Source organism: Salvelinus fontinalis, chromosome 5 (assembly GCF_029448725.1).
Source record: "Salvelinus fontinalis isolate EN_2023a chromosome 5, ASM2944872v1, whole genome shotgun sequence".
Taxonomy (NCBI): domain Eukaryota; kingdom Metazoa; phylum Chordata; class Actinopteri; order Salmoniformes; family Salmonidae; genus Salvelinus; species Salvelinus fontinalis.
This window is the reverse complement of record NC_074669.1, coordinates 4437422-4453779: the sequence shown is the minus strand read 5'-3', so window position 1 is coordinate 4453779 and position 16358 is coordinate 4437422. Positions and strand designations below refer to the sequence as shown.

Here is a 16358-nt window from a genome sequence, read left to right as displayed (position 1 = left end):
CACCGGTTTGTGTCAAACACCGTCAATAATGCTGGGGTTTTCACGCTCAACACGCTCAACACGGTCGCCAACTGTACTGTGTCTCCTCTCACACATTGGTGCGGCTGGCTTGCGGGTTAAGTGGGCATTGTGTCAAGAAGCAGCGTGGCTTGGTTGGGTTGCGTTTCGGAGAACGCGCTGCTTTTGACCTTCGCCTCTCCCGAGTCCGTACGGGAGTTGCAGCGATGAGACAAGACTGTAACTACCAATTGGATACCATGAAATTGGGGAGGAAACGAGATAAAAATAAAATAAACTTTTTACCTAAATACAATGACATGGTGACATTTTTGTATTTATTTCATGTTGAATTCACTTTAGTTGACAACTCAACCAGATGTAAATCAAAACTAGACGTTGAACTGACATCTAGCATAGACGCATAGAAATAGCATAGAAATAGCATAGAAATAGCATAGACACATTGAAATAGCATAGAAATAGCATAGGAATAGCATAGAAATAGCATAGACGCATAGAAATAGCATAGAAATAGCATAGAAATAGAATAGACGCATAGAAATAGCATAGACGCATAGAAATAGCATAGAAATAGCAGACGCATAGAAATAGCATAGAAATAGCATAGAAATAGCATAGAAATAGCATAGACGCATAGCAATAGCATAGAAATAGCATAGACGCATAGAAATAGCATAGAAATAGCATAGAAATAGCATAGACGCATAGAAATAGCATAGACGCATAGAAATAGCATAGAAATAGCATAATAGCTAAATAGCAAAATGCATCACTGAGGTGGGTGCTACACATTGATGGTGGATGAGGTGAGTTTCCTCCTACTATGTAAAGCGGTTTGAGAACCTCAGTTGGTAGAAAAGCATATATTAATTATTATTTATTATTATTATTTGTATACGATCACATACACTACATGGTCAAAAGTTCGTTGAACATCTCATTCCAAAATCGTGGGCATTAATATGGAGTTGGTCCCCCCTTTGCTGTTATAACAGCCTCCACTCTTTTGGGAAGGCTTTCCACTAGATGTGGGACTTGCTTCCATTCAGCCACAAGAGCAATAGTGAGGTCGGGCACTGATGTTGGGAGATTAGGCCTGGCTCGCAGTCGGCGTTCCAATCCATGCCAAAGGTGTTCGATGGGTTTTGAGGTCAAGGCTCTGTGCAGCCCAGTCAAGTTCTTCCACATCGATCGACAAACCATTTCTGTATGGACCTCACTTTGTGCCCGGGGGCATTGTCATGTTGAAACAGGAAAGGGCCTTCCCCAAACTGTTGCCACAAAGTTGGAAGCACAGAATTGTATAAAATATGCTGTAGCGTTAAGATTTCCCTTCACTGGAACTAAAGGGCCTAGCCCGAACCATGAAAGACCATTAATCCATTATTCGACAATGTAGAAAATAGTAAAAATAAAGAAAATGCTGGAATGAGTAGGTGTGTCCAAACTTTTGACTGGTACTGTATTTATATATGCCAAGAGTGTTCAAAGCTGTCATCAAGGCAAAGGGTGGCTACTTTGAAGAATCTCAAATATAAAATATATTTTGATTTGTTTAAACACTATTTTGGTTACTACATGATTCCATGATTAGTTTTGACGTCTTCACTATTATTCTACATTGTAGAAAATAGTCAAAATAAAGAAAAACCCTGGAATGAGTAGGTGTGTTCAGACTTTTGACTGGTACTCTATATTTCATATTTGTTTTAATTTTTGCTCAGAAAACTTGGGGGGGGGGGGGGGGGGGGGCAAATAAAACCACCCATTGGCTAAATTCGTCAGCTGGGGAACCCTGCTGTAAACTTAGTTTGATTGCTTGTTTGTTTACTGTTAATTTAACTAGCCTAAATGTAGATTGTGTCACGCCTTTATCGACCTGATATTGTATTTACTAGGCCTACCTCTTGGTACCACTGTTTTGTTCTGTATTCTTGGTATTCTAAGCCAAACTGCTATTCAGTATTTTTGTTTGCATGCATGCTACTTTCACTATTTATTTTGCATTATTCGGGTATGGCAGCTGTGTGTACGGCCACATTTACATAGGCTACTTGTAATAGGGCAAACGGCCTATCTAAACGCTATTGCTGTAGGAGGCTGTCCATTGTGCTGATACAACAACAGAGATGGGATACAGATTTCAAAAGCACTCAATGATCTCGGAGTCTTGGCATTTGAACGTTACGTTTATTATGGTATTCCAATTCAAGAACCCCGATTTCAACAGCCCCTTTGGTCACTTTATCCTGGCGCTGGTCCAAGTACGTTACAGTACAGTAGAGTACAGGACAGTATAGTATAGAACAGTACAGTACAGTAGAGACCAGTACAGCACAGTAGAGTACAGTATAGTATAGAACAGTACAGTAGAGTACAGTATAGTATAGAACAGTACAGTAGAGTAGAGAACAGTATCGTATAGAACAGTACAGTACAGTAGAGACCAGTACAGTATAGTACAGTACAGTAGAGTACAGTATCGTATAGAACAGTACAGTACAGTAGAGACCAGTACAGTATAGTAGAGTACAGTATAGTATAGAACAGTACCGTAGAGTACAGTATAGTAGAGAACAGTAGAGAAGAGTAGAAAATAGTGGAGTACAGTACAGTACAGTAGAGTACTAGAGTTGAGTACACTATAATGTACTGTATTGTACTGAACTATACTCTACTTGACTCTACTGTACTGAACTATACTGTACTGAACTATACTCTACTGTTCTGTGCAGTTCTGTACTGTACTGTACTCTACTGTACTGGACTCTACTGTACTGGACTCTACTGTACTGGACTCTACTGTACTGGACTCTACTGTACTGGACTCTTCTGTACTGTTCTGTGCAGTTCTGTACTGTACTGAACTCTTCTCAACTGTTGTGTGCAGTTCTGTACTGTACTGTACTCTACTGTACTGAACTCTACTGTACTGTTGTGTGCAGTTCTGTACTGAACTCTACTGTACTGAACTCTATTGTACTGTACTGTACTCTACTGTACTGTACTCTACTGTACTGTACTCTACTGTACTGAACTCTATTGTACTCTACTGTACTCTACTGTACTGTACTGTACTCTACTGTACTGAACTCTACTGCACTGAACTCTACTGTACTGAACTCTATTGTACTGTACTGTACTCTACTGTACTGTACTCTACTGTACTGAACTCTACTGTACTGAACTCTATTGTACTGAACTGTACTCTACTGTACTGTACTGTACTGTACTCTACTGTACTGTACTCTACTGTACTGTACTCTACTGTACTGTACTCTACTGTACTGTACTCTACTGTACTGTACTCTACTGTACTGAACTCTACTGTACTGAACTCTACTCTACTGTACTGTACTCTACTGTACTGTACTCTACTGTACTGTACTCTACTGTACTCTACTGTACTGTACTCTACTGTACTGTACTGTACTCTACTGTACTGTACTCTACTGTACTGAACTGTACTCTACTGTACTGTACTCTACTGTACTGAACTCTACTGTACTGTACTCTATTGTACTGTTCTCTATTGTACTGTTCTCTACTGTACTGTTCTCTACTCTACTCTACTGTACTGAACTCTATTGTACTGAACTCTACTGTACTGTACTCTATTGTACTGAACTGTACTCTACTGTACTGTACTCTACTGTACTGTACTCTACTGTACTGTACTCTACTGTACTGAACTGTACTGTACTGAACTGTACTGTACTGAACTGTACTCTACTGTACTGTACTCTACTGTACTGAACTCTATTGTACTGTACTGAACTCTACTGTACTGAACTCTATTGTACTGTTCTCTACTGAACTCTACTGTACTGTACTCTACTGTACTGAACTCTATTGTACTGTTCTCTACTGTACTGAACTCTACTGTACTGTACTCTACTGTACTGTACTCTATTGTACTGTTCTCTACTGTACTCTACTGTACTGTACTCTATTGTACTGTTCTCTACTGAACTCTACTGTACTGTACTCTACTGTACTGAACTCTACTGTACTGTACTCTACTGTACTGAACTCTATTGTACTGTTCTCTACTGTACTCTACTGTACTGTACTCTATTGTACTGTTCTCTACTGAACTCTACTGTACTGTACTCTATTGTACTGTTCTCTACTGTACTGAACTCTATTGTACTGTTCTCTACTGTACTGAACTCTACTGTACTGTACTCTACTGTACTGAACTCTACTGTACTGAACTCTATTGTACTGTACTGTACTCTACTGTACTGTACTCTATTGTACTGTACTCTACTGTACTGAACTCTATTGTACTGTTCTCTACTGTACTGAACTCTACTGTACTGTACTCTACTGTACTGTACTCTATTGTACTGTTCTCTACTGTACTGAACTCTACTGTACTGAACTCTATTGTACTGTACTCTATTGTACTGTACTGTACTCTACTGTACTGTACTCTACTGTACTGAACTCTATTGTACTGAACTGTACTCTACTGTACTGTACTCTACTGTACTGTACTGTACTCTACTGTACTGAACTCTACTGTACTGAACTCTACTGTACTGAACTGTACTCTACTGTACTGAACTCTACTGTACTGAACTCTATTGTACTGTACTGAACTCTACTGTACTGAACTCTATTGTACTGTACTGAACTCTACTGTACTGAACTCTATTGTACTGTACTGAACTCTACTGTACTGTACTGAACTCTATTGTACTGTTCTCTACTGTACTCTACTGTACTGAACTCTATTGTACTGTACTGAACTCTACTGTACTGAACTCTATTGTACTGAACTCTATTGTACTGTTCTCTACTGTACTCTACTGTACTGGACTCTATTGTACTGTACTGAACTCTACTGTACTGTACTCTACTGTACTGTACTCTATTGTACTGTTCTCTACTGTACTCTACTGTACTGTACTCTATTGTACTGTTCTCTACTGTACTGTACTCTATTGTACTGTTCTCTACTGAACTCTACTGTACTGTACTCTATTGTACTGTTCTCTACTGTACTGAACTCTATTGTACTGTTCTCTACTGTACTGAACTCTACTGTACTCTACTGTACTGTACTGAACTCTATTGTACTGTTCTGTGCAGTTCTGTACTGTACTCTACTCTACTATGCTGTACTTTGATGTCCAAACTTGTGAAAAAACCAAACATAGAATTCCTTTCATGTAAGTGGTGTGGAAGAAGAGTTTGGTGGTTAAGTCAAAGGGATTCAGTACCTGTGTATTTACATTTAAACCCATGAGAGAAATTGCAACAACAACAAAAAAATCTTCGTTTTCAAACCATGAACCAATTTCTATGATTGGTTCAGATTTGGTCCGTTTCGGACCAACCAAATTTGGTCTTGTTTGGGGTCAGAGGTCATTAAAATAATAGTCAGTGTGTAGAATAATACCCAAATATGCAAAAGAGGATATTGTTATATTTATACCTGTTAGAACCTATTTAGAATACATCACCATGAAGAGAATGACATTCATATCCCTAATTATGCATTCCTGTGTAGTACAGATCAGGGACCCATAATGAAATTCAGTTATCAGGTGTAAATCCACTTCACTTACTGTAGTTCAAAAACCAACTTTAAAAAATATATTTTTTACTCAAGGTGTGATGTCAGAGGCACAGCTGACACCCCATTCTTTCTGCAGACATCTTGAATCTTAATTTTAGAGCAGATATTTAACAGAGAGGAAGCTATTATAATACTGTATACAGATCAGATCAGAGAGGAAGCTATTATAATACTGTACACAGATCAGATCAGAGAGGAAGCTATTATAATACTGTATACAGATCAGATCAGAGAGGAAGCTATTATAATACTGTACACAGATCAGATCAGAGAGGAAGCTATTATAATACTGTATACAGATCAGATCAGATCAGAGAGGAAACTATTATAATACTGTATACAGATCAGATCAGAGAGGACGCTATTATAATACTGTATACAGATCAGATCAGATCAGAGAGGAAACTATTATAATACTGTATACAGATCAGATCAGAGAGGACGCTATTATAATACTGTATACAGATCAGATCAGAGGGGAAGCTATTATAATACTGTATACAGATCAGATCAGATCAGATTCACAGATGATGCCATCTCTATTGCACTCCACACTGCCCTTTCCCACCTGGACAAAAGGAACACCTATGTGAGAATCCTATTCATTAACTACAGCTCAGCGTTCAACACAATAATGCCCTCAAAGCTCATCACTATGCTAAGGACCCTGGGACTAAACACCTCCCTCTGCAACTGGATTATGGACTTCCTGACGGGCCGCCCCCAGGTGGTAAGGGTAGGTAACAACACATCTGCCACGCTGATCCTCAACACAGGGTTCCCTCAGGGGTGCGTGCTCAGTCCCCTCCTGTACTCTGTTTACTCATGACTGCACGGACAGGCACAACTCCAACACCATCATTAAGTTTGCCGATGACATAACAGTGATAGGCCTGACCACCGACAACAACGAGACAGCCTATAGGGAGGTGGTCAGAGACCTGGCCGTGTGGTGCCACGACAACAATCTCTCCCTCAAAGTGATCAAGACAAAGGAGATGATTGTGGAATACAGGAAAAAGAGGACCGAGCACGCCCCCATTCTCATCGACAGTCGTGAAGAGGGCACGACAAAACCTATTCCCCCGCAGGAGACTGAAAAGATTTGGCATGGGTCCTCAGATCCTCAAAAGGTTCTACAGCTGCACCATCGAGAGCATCCTGACTGGTTGCATCACTGCCTGGTATGGCAACTGCTCGGCTTCCGACCGTAAGGCGCTACAGAGGGTAGTGCGAACGGCCCAGTACATCACTGGGGCCAAGCTTCCTGTCATCCAGGACCTCTATACCAGGCGGTGTCAGAGGAAGGCCCTGAAAATTGTCAAAGACTCCAGCCACCCAGTCATAGACTGTTCTCTCTACTACCGCACGGCAAGCGGTACCGGAGCACCAAGTCTAGGTTCAAGAGGGTTCTAAACAGCTTCTACCCCCAAGCCATAAGACTCCTGAACATCTAATCAAATGGCTACCCAAACTATTTCCATTGCCCCCCCCCCCCCCCCCCCCTCTCCACTGTTTTACACCGCTGCTACTCTCTGTTGTTATCATCTATGCATAGTCACTTTAATAACTCTGCTTACACGTACATATTACCAACTAACCGGTGTTCCCTCACATTGACTCTGTACCGGTACCCCCCTGTATGTAGTCTCACTATTGTTATTTTACTGCTGCTCTTGAATTACTTGTTACCTTTATTCATTATTCTAATCCGTATTTTTTTTTAAACTGCATTGTTGGTTAGGGGCTCGTAAGTAAGCATTTCACTGTAAGGTCACACCTGTTGTATTCGGCGCTTGTGACTACGGTAATCCAATTTCATTGGATTATAATGGCAATTCTGATCCAACTGTAAAATACATTGTGCCCCTGGCCTGAGAGGATGGAAGTTCAATATGTAGCTAGTTGTAGAAGGCTAATGTTAACTAGCTAACGTTGCCCATGAATGGAAGTTAGGTTAGCGAGCAAGCAGTTTAGCCTGGTAGCCTAGGACAACAACAAATACAAGTGTGTACTGTATGACAGAGTGATAGACCGTTTTGTCAACATGTAAGAGAGAAGGATGGCATTGGTGTTTCTCAACAAGTAGGGTGAGTCAACATCTTTTTCTACTTGCACAAAACGCACCCCCACCCCCCCCACAGAGAAAACATTACCATGGAAAGTCACATATTTAACTTGTTGATTGCACTAAATAGTTTTTGGTATTTTTTTGTCACTGTATTAGACGAAGTGTAGGTGATTTTGATGATGTATAGTATAGTGGAGGCAGCTCCTGTTTTCTTTGTGACCTGCAGTAACTCTCTGTGGTTCTAAATCAATAGTTGTTTAGTGGTCTGAAAATGTCAGAAACATTAACTTGCTTGACCAAGCTGTAGGTCCTTTGTTTGTTACATGCTATATGTTTTGTGGACTTCACCGGACAGATGTTGCTGTCTGGTTTTGTGATGAAACAAAGGTGTGGTTTAATTTATTCTACCACTGTGTCTTCTTATTGTCTCGGCCTTTAGGCCTATATATTACAGTCTCAAGGCAAATTAACTAACAGTTTATAGAGCAAACAACGTCATTTTTACAACACAGAGGTTGTAATATGGCTTTTTACCCACGCAAGTTACTGTCTAGAACTGGTGATCTGTCTGATAGTAGTGTGTCTCGTTACTAACCACTGTCTGATAGTAGTGTGTCTCGTTACTAACCACTGTCTGATAGTAGTGTGTCTCGTTACTAACCACTGTCTGATAGTAGTGTGTCTCGTTACTAACCACTGTCTGATAGTAGTGTGTCTCGTTACTAACCACTGTCTGATAGTAGTGTGTCTCGTTACTAACCACTGTCTGTAACTGATGATCTGTCTGATAGTAGTGTGTCTCGTTACTAACCACTGTCTGTAACTGATGATCTGTCTGATAGTAGTGTGTCTCGTTACTAACCACTGTCTGATAGTAGTGTGTCTCGTTACTAACCACTGTCTGATAGTAGTGTGTCTCGTTACTAACCACTGTCTGATAGTAGTGTGTCTCGTTACTAACCACTGTCTGATAGTAGTGTGTCTCGTTACTAACCACTGTCTGATAGTAGTGTGTCTCGTTACTAACCACTGTCTGATAGTAGTGTGTCTCGTTACTAACCACTGTCTGATAGTAGTGTGTCTCGTTACTAACCACTGTCTGATAGTAGTGTGTCTCGTTACTAACCACTGTCTGATAGTAGTGTGTCTCGTTATTAACCACTGTCTGATAGTAGTGTGTCTCGTTACTAACCACTGTCTGATAGTAGTGTGTCTCGTTATTAACCACTGTCTGATAGTAGTGTGTCTCGTTACTAACCACTGTCTGATAGTAGTGTGTCTCGTTACTAACCACTGTCTGATAGTAGTGTGTCTCGTTACTAACCACTGTCTGATAGTAGTGTGTCTCGTTACTAACCACTGTCTGATAGTAGTGTGTCTCGTTACTAACCACTGTCTGATAGTAGTGTGTCTCGTTACTAACCACTGTCTGATAGTAGTGTGTCTCGTTACTAACCACTGTCTGATAGTAGTGTGTCTCGTTACTAACCACTGTCTGTAACTGATGATCTGTCTGATAGTAGTGTGTCTCGTTACTAACCACTGTCTGATAGTAGTATGTCTCGTTACTAACCACTGTCTGATAGTAGTGTGTCTCGTTACTAACCACTGTCTGATAGTAGTGTGTCTCGTTACTAACCACTGTCTGTAACTGATGATCTGTCTGATAGTAGTGTGTCTCGTTACTAACCACTGTCTGATAGTAGTGTGTCTCGTTACTAACCACTGTCTGTAACTGATGATCTGTCTGATAGTAGTGTGTCTCGTTACTAACCACTGTCTGATAGTAGTGTGTCTCGTTACTAACCACTGTCTGATAGTAGTGTGTCTCGTTACTAACCACCGTCTGATAGTAGTGTGTCTCGTTACTAACCACTGTCTGATAGTAGTGTGTCTCGTTACTAACCACTGTCTGATAGTAGTGTGTCTCGTTACTAACCACTGTCTGATAGTAGTGTGTCTCGTTACTAACCACTGTCTGATAGTAGTGTGTCTCGTTACTAACCACTGTCTGTAACTGATGATCTGTCTGATAGTAGTGTGTCTCGTTACTAACCACTGTCTGTAACTGATGATCTGTCTGATAGTAGTGTCTCTCGTTACTAACCACTGTCTGATAGTAGTGTGTCTCGTTACTAACCACTGTCTGTAACTGATGATCTGTCTGATAGTAGTGTGTCTCGTTACTAACCACTGTCTGATAGTAGTGTGTCTCGTTACTAACCACTGTCTGATAGTAGTGTGTCTCGTTACTAACCACCGTCTGATAGTAGTGTGTCTCGTTACTAACCACCGTCTGATAGTAGTGTGTCTCGTTACTAACCCCTGTCTGTAACTGATGATCTGTCTGATAATTAGAACATGCCTGTCGTCACTTTTCAGACAGACACTACATGTACAAGGTGCTGTGAGGTAAACTAATCATCATACCCCAACTACATACCTTGCAGACCCACGGGAGGAACATCACATACTGGGTGACAAGTTTCCATTCCCCGAAGTAGAAACGACCGTGTGAGAACCGTACAGTCTATTTGAGCAGACATGTGACGTCGTATTGTTAACACACTGGTACTCTCTCTCTCCACACCTTGTTCAATATTCTGAATAAACTGCTCAAAGTTAGCACAGAAGAATTCCGTATCAGTTTTCACGTTTTTAGTTTACTTTGTAACCATTTATTTTAATTAAATGTATTTCACCTTTATTTAACCAGGTAGGCTACTTGAGAACAAGTTCTCATGTACAACTGCGACCTGGCCAAGATAAATAGTTATAAATGGTTAGGATTAGTGCATAGACTACTCCACAGCACAGTCGCATGAGTGTTGAAGATTTTCATTATGTAATTCAAAAAGACATTTTTATGACCAAGTACCAACCTGTCTCCACCTAATTTGATAGCGTCCCATTTGGCCGTTATGTAATAACATAATCATAATAACGTTAGGCTACTGTCCGAATTGAATCAGTTGTTCCCTAATCGTCAACTCATGTCTGTCCTTATTTCCAATTAACTTGTCTTTCTTCAAAAAACAACGGGCAAATCCAGTACCAGAAACGCGAAGCATGAATAAATATGCCGCTCAATGTCTGTGGTCTCGACGTGGACAACACCTACCGTGGTGGAAGCTGCGGGTAGCTATGCTGTCGAGTATATCATTTCCACGGCGCACTCACAGAAGAGAAAGTCGGGCGAATGTCCACATCATCGTCTTCGATAGTAAAGAAGTCCGTGGGGTAAAAGGTAGACAAGACTGGAAGAGGAGAAGCGGTTGTCGAGGTGTCAAAACGAAGGCAGAGGAGCACTGAGCACATCGAATGTCTGCTGGCTAACTTGTTGCGCTGAGCATCCACAAGCGCAGTGGGCAGTGGCTTATTTGCTGTTCCCTCCTCCTGCATTGTTTTGTGTGTCCTATCTGTAACCTTTACGCTCCAAGGACCTGCACCAAGGACATCACTGACATTCACTCGTGCAGAGAGCGCTCTTTATTCATATCTTGTGTATAAAAAAATATCCAGAATCATGTTGGCTAAACAACATAATATTAGGCATTATAGGCCTACTCCAGATATGAATAGCTTACGGCATTATACAATATGTGGGCTGAGAGATTCTTGCTAAACCCTAGACCTACATGTTCATTCAATTATGAAAATAAAACATGCAAATTGACTTACACAATTCGAAGAACACAGAAAATGTACATTCCCATTAAAAAGCATGTGCACTGTGTGTGGAACAAAGGTGCCTTTCATAATAAAACTGATGGAGGGAGGAAGCCAGCACCTGATTAGAAAGAGGGCTAAGGGGGGTATGGAGTCCACGTGCTTCACGTTGGCTGTTGTCAGATGGGAGGAAAGAGTGAGGAGCTATCTTGAATTGCAATTATGCACGTTTCAACCTGCCTCCATCTTTCCGCCTATGGTCTGAAGACACAGTGGAACCACCATAAGAAAAGGAGTCATAATAAGGAAGTGGCCAGATGAAGCAGTTGCTAAGCTACAGGGCTGTTTTGCTAGCACAGAGTGGAATATGTTCAGGGATTCGTCTGATGGCATTGAGGAGTACACCACATCAGTTACTGGCTTCATCAATAAGTGCATCGATGACTTCGTCCCCACAGTGACCATACGTACATACCCCAACCAGAAGCCATGGATTACAGGCAACATCTGCATTGAGCTAAAGGGTAGAGCTGCCATTTTCAAGGAGCAGGACTCTAACCCGGATGCTTATAAGAAATCCTGCTATGCCCTACAATGAACCATCAAACAGGCAAAGCGTCAATACAGGACTAAGATTGAATCGTACTACACCGGCTACGACGCTCATCAGATGTGGCAGGGCTTGCAAACTATAACGGACCAGAGGTCGACTGATTAATTAGGGCCGATTTCAAGTTTTCTTAACAATCGGTAATCGGCCTTTTTGGACGCCGATTATGGCCGATTACATTGCAATCGGTGAGGAAACTGCGTGCCAGGCTGACCACCTGTTACGTGAGTGCAGCATCAAATGGACCTTGTGGCTGCAAGGAGCCAAGGTAAGTTGCTATCTAGCATTAAACTTATCTTATAAAAAACAATCAATCTTCACATAATCACTAGTTAACTACACATGGTTGATGATATTACCAGGTTAACTAGCTTGTCCTGCGTTGCATATAATCAATGCGGTGCCTGTTAATTTATCATCGAATCACAGCCTACTTCAAATTCGCCAAACGCGTGATGATTTAATAAAAGCTCATTCGCGAAAAAAGCACAATTGTTGCACAAATGTACCTAACCATAAACAAAGTATTTCTTAAAATCAATACACAGAAGTATATATTTTTTTAAACCTGTATATTTAGTTAAAAGAAATTCATGTTAGCAGGCAATATTAACTAGGGAAATTGTGTCACTTCTCTTGCGATTAGTGCAAGTAGAGTCAGGGTATATGCAACAGTTTGGGCCGCCTGGCTCGTTGCGAACTGTGTGAAGACCATATTTAATTTGCCAGAATTGTACATAATTATGACATAAGATTGAAGGTTGTGCAATGTAATGCAATGCAATATTTAGACTTAGGGTTGCCACCCGTTCGATAAAATACGGAACGGTTCCGTATTTCACTGAAAGAATAAACGTTTTGTTTTAGAAATGATAGTTTCCGGATTTGACCATATTAATGACCTGAGGCTCGTATTTCTGTGTTTATTATATTATAATTAAGTCTGATTTGATATTTGATAGAGCAGTCTGACTGAGTGGTGGTAGGCAGCAGCAGGCTCATAAGCATTTATTCAAACAGCACTTCACTGCGTTTGCCAACAGCTCTTTGCAATACTTGAAGCACAGCGCTGTTTATGACTTCAAGCCTATCAACTCCCGAGATTAGGCTGGCAATACTATAGTGCCTATTAGAACATCCAATAGTCAAAGGTATAAAAAAATATAAATGGTAGTTTATGCTGGTAACAGGTATCACCAGCCACTTCAGTCCATAGGGCACCAGGAGTATGGAGTTGAGAGTGTGCATTGACATTATATTTCTTAACTTTGACTTTGACCACACTCATTTGACTGAACAGCCGTTCAACCTCCGCATTTGAGTGTGGCAAGGAGAGGGCAGCGAGTGCAGCTTTGCACAGTTCTTCAAATGGATTTGACCCGGAAGAGTCCGTGTAGTTATTGACTTCATTCCAAAACTCGACTGTATTTTCCGTTGAGTCCCACCTAAACAGATGGATGTTTCTCCATTGGGAAACAATTTGATCAATTGTTTGGGGCTGGTATCCCAGTAGCTCAGCTACTTTAATCATTTCAGTGGTGCCTTTATTGTGCTTTAGCGTTTCCTTAATACTGAACAAGGCCATGTTTCACAAGGCTTCAAGGTTGTCTGGGAGCCTTGCTTGCAGCTCCTTGCTTAAAGCAACAATGTAGTTGATGCACTGTCTACAAATGACCTTTTCGTCCTCTGGTGCAAGACTGGGTTGGTACACCGTGCTCTCGAAAAGGTACCCAAGGTATGGTGATGGACTGAGATGTCCATCAATGGCATCCTTCAGGACATCCATTTTTGCCATAGGATTTTTGCCATAGGGTTGACTACTCTGCTGCAAATTGATGTTAAGAGGTGTACCAGATTGTCCAAAAGCTTGACAGGATCTGTTTGGAGCACATCCGCCATGTAGCAATGCTCGCTGGCCTTGGTCAACTCAAAGTGGAGTTTCAGTTTTTCCCACTGGCTCAATATACGACTTACCGCAGGCTCAATCAATAGCCAACGTGTGGCACACTTTGGTGATCTGCAGGGGTTTCTGGCCACAGTTAATGGTGGCATACACCGCTTTGTATGCATCGCACCTTTTTGGGGAAATGGAAAACCAGTTGTAGGTTTCCCTGATTAAGTACTCAACACTCCTAGGGATGGTTTCTTTGGACGTTGCACTGACAGCCAATTGTAAAGGATGGCACACACAGCGGATGAGTAGCAAATTGGGCAATGCACATTCTTCCTTTAAAATCTTGTGCACCCCGTTGTGCACCCCAGTCATCACGGACGCATTATCAGTACCAATACCCTGAAGATTCTCTTTTTTTTTTAAAGGTTACACTTCTCAAGAAACTCAGCTACTGCCTTTACTATTGATCTGGCATCGCCAGGTACAGACTCCTTACGGTCCTCAGCCACCCTTTAAATTCAGGTACAGACTCCCTACGGTCCTCAGCCACCCTTTAAATTCAGGTACAGACTCCTTACGGTCCTCAGCCACCCTTTAAATGCAGGTACAGACTCCTTACGGTCCTCAGCCACCCTTTAAATTCAGGTACAGACTCCTTACGGTCCTCAGCCACCCTTTAAATTCAGGTACAGACTCCTTACGGTCCTCAGCCACCCTTTAAATTCAGGTACAGAGTCCTTACGGTCTTCAGCCACCCTTTAAATTCAGGTACAGACTCCTTACGGTCCTCAGCCACCCTTTAAATTCAGGTACAGACTCCCCACGGTCCTCAGCCACCCTTTAAATTCAGGTACAGACTCCTTACGGTCCTCAGCCACCCTTTAAATTCAGGTACAGACTCCTTACGGTCCTCAGCCACCCTTTAAATTCAGGTACAGACTCCTTATGGTCTTCAGCCACCCTTTAAATCCAGATACAGACTCCTCCCACTCTTTCCTGTACAATTTTGATTAGGACAGGTTGAATTGATGCTGTAAGTTCTGTTCAACATCAAACATTCGTGACCAATTATATTCATTGGGTTTGTCTCGTCGAACGTATACTACTGCAAGTCAGCCAACAATGATTTGCAATTTGCTGTTGGCTCCCTGTTGCTGACTTCACTCACAATGCACTGTTGTAGCCAGGCACGTGTGTTGTGACTGAGTGTGTGACAGAGAAAATCGGTTTTGTGTCATTTAGAGGGAAATGTGTGCATTATAGCGTTTGATTCACTTTTCAAAAGTTGCTAAAAGTTCAAAATATATTTTTTTTAAATGCTACTGTTTGAAAAAAAAAGGTGTCAGGTTAGAGTCTGAAAAGTTGTTAAATCTAGCAACACAATTGCTAAGTTGGCATCACTGTAAACACCGGTTGTATTCATCGGTCACAATGATTTTATTTCACATTATTGATGTATCTGTGGAAAGGAGTCATTTTTTAATTTGTTTAATCCATATACTTACCCACCTCAATTAGCCTACGCATGAGGAAAAATTCTATACGAAACTATAAATTGGTATGTAAAACGCCATTGCACTCAATGGCATTCTCTTGAGACTGTGCGCTTCAGTGTGTAGCTCATTCATTCTGGTAGTGCTCCCTTCTTCCAACCGCGTCTCCATAGAAACCGCTGTGCGCAAGACTGGAGTGTTTGTATGGCGCTTTTATATTCAGCCAGTCAGGCTTGGTCACCTGCTTTTGTTTTAGCCAGTCAGGCTTGGTCACCTGATTTCTCGAAAAGCTGAAAAGAACCCTGCAGCTGGGCTATTGGCAAATCCCCAACTAGACAAAGAAAACACACTCTGACCCATATCCTTGAACTCACTTTTATAAACTAGGCCAACGTGCAATGAATGCACTGTTTGAGAGAGTCGAGAGAAAAAAATGGCATTATTATGGTGCTGTGCTGAACAGCTCTCATAACCTGGATAAGAGGAGAACTCTATCGGTAAGCCAGAGCCCCACTCTGGTCAATGTGGCATACTGCATCACCAAATGTATCACTGCCTAATAACTAAACAACAATGAGGTAAAACATGTATGAAAGTAGCGGAATGTAGGTAACATTTTAAATAACGTACACTTATGCTTTATAAGGGCATTTACAATGCTTTGTTTTATTTTTTTTACACTTATTTGACACGTATAAACATTATAACTCATAATAGTAACATGATAATATACACTCACTACACAGTCCCTCCAGGATTCGGGGATTTCACCTTTTTTTGTTGTTGTGCAAAATCAACAATTTCCCACATATTATGCGACAGCTTGCAAATGTAAATCAATCACCGCATTATTTCAGCATAAAACAGTCAAATCGCGGCAAAAAAAATCACTGTGTAAAATGGTCTGATCACGCATTACAAAATGAGGGCTCGCAATATGAACTAATCACTGCACCTTTACCGCAACAACAACACAATATATATCAAGCCACATGTCAGACAAACTTTTA

General features: G+C 41.2%; 1 protein-coding gene across 2 annotated transcripts in view; it reads right to left on the bottom strand.

The window, feature by feature from the left end:
- The window catches only part of LOC129854932 (GRAM domain-containing protein 2A-like), a 79508-nt gene extending 68448 nt beyond the window's left edge, over positions 1 to 11060 (bottom strand). Inside the window, exon 1 of one of the 2 annotated variants that reach the window (XM_055922123.1) lies at positions 10804 to 11060. The gene's annotated coding sequence lies outside the window, so the exon portion shown is untranslated. The remainder of the gene's footprint in view (positions 1 to 10803) is intronic. The other variant, XM_055922124.1, reaches the window with a different exon arrangement.
- Between the last annotated feature and the right edge of the window lie 5298 nt (positions 11061 to 16358).